This window comes from Cynoglossus semilaevis, chromosome 11, assembly GCF_000523025.1.
Source record: "Cynoglossus semilaevis isolate Cse_v1.0 chromosome 11, Cse_v1.0, whole genome shotgun sequence".
NCBI classification, from domain to species: Eukaryota; Metazoa; Chordata; class Actinopteri; order Pleuronectiformes; family Cynoglossidae; genus Cynoglossus; species Cynoglossus semilaevis.
The window spans coordinates 2,703,045-2,703,335 of NC_024317.1; positions in this window are offsets into that span (position 1 = coordinate 2,703,045).

The window sequence follows — 291 nt, forward strand, 5'->3', positions numbered from 1 at the left end:
AGCGATCAGTCACACAGACAGTGAGGACACAGGTCATGAAATGTCTTCTGATATAAAGACGTGACGACGGTCGTTATCGCAGCGTCCGACGCCACAGGGCAGATTTATACGTCCTGTCCGTCCTTTAAACCCGTCTGCGTTTCTCTGGACGTGAGTAAGACAGGAATAAACCCATGCACGGCCTTCAGAGTCAACAAATCTATAAAACGGCTCGTGTTCATGTGACACAGATGTCTGAAGACATGACCGTCTTCCTGAAGGCCTCAGCTGTCATCGCCAAAACACCCACCC